Source organism: Nanorana parkeri, unplaced genomic scaffold (genome assembly GCF_000935625.1).
Source record: "Nanorana parkeri isolate BGI_ZX_2015 unplaced genomic scaffold, ASM93562v1 scaffold50, whole genome shotgun sequence".
Classification (NCBI taxonomy): Eukaryota; Metazoa; Chordata; class Amphibia; order Anura; family Dicroglossidae; genus Nanorana; species Nanorana parkeri.
Window position 1 is genome coordinate 1,834,338 of NW_017306318.1, and position 327 is coordinate 1,834,664.

General features: G+C 39.4%; 1 protein-coding gene across 2 annotated transcripts in view; it reads right to left on the bottom strand.

Moving 5' to 3' along the window:
* PKIG (protein kinase (cAMP-dependent, catalytic) inhibitor gamma) overlaps positions 1-327 on the bottom strand; it is a 78,113-nt gene that overhangs the window by 77,396 nt on the left and 390 nt on the right. The window lies entirely within an intron of this gene.

The following is a 327-nucleotide window of genomic DNA, read 5'->3' on the forward strand; positions in this document are numbered from 1 at the left end:
CCTAATACAAGGTCATCACCGGAAACCAGCATATAGAATGCAGGACACAGATACACTGAGTGAGGATATCATCATCAGGGTATATAGATTGTAATATCACAGAGTATACAGGAAAGTGACACATGACCATCACTCCATAGGATCACCTTCACATCAACCTCAAATACAAACTATATATACAATGCAGACATGAACATGACCAACACCACTGAGCTTATCAGTATACATTGAAGGGGATTTATCAAATCTGGAGCAGTTGCCCATGACAACCAATCAGCTTCTCTCTTCCATTTTCAAATCTTAACTGAACATACTGAAGAGAGAAGC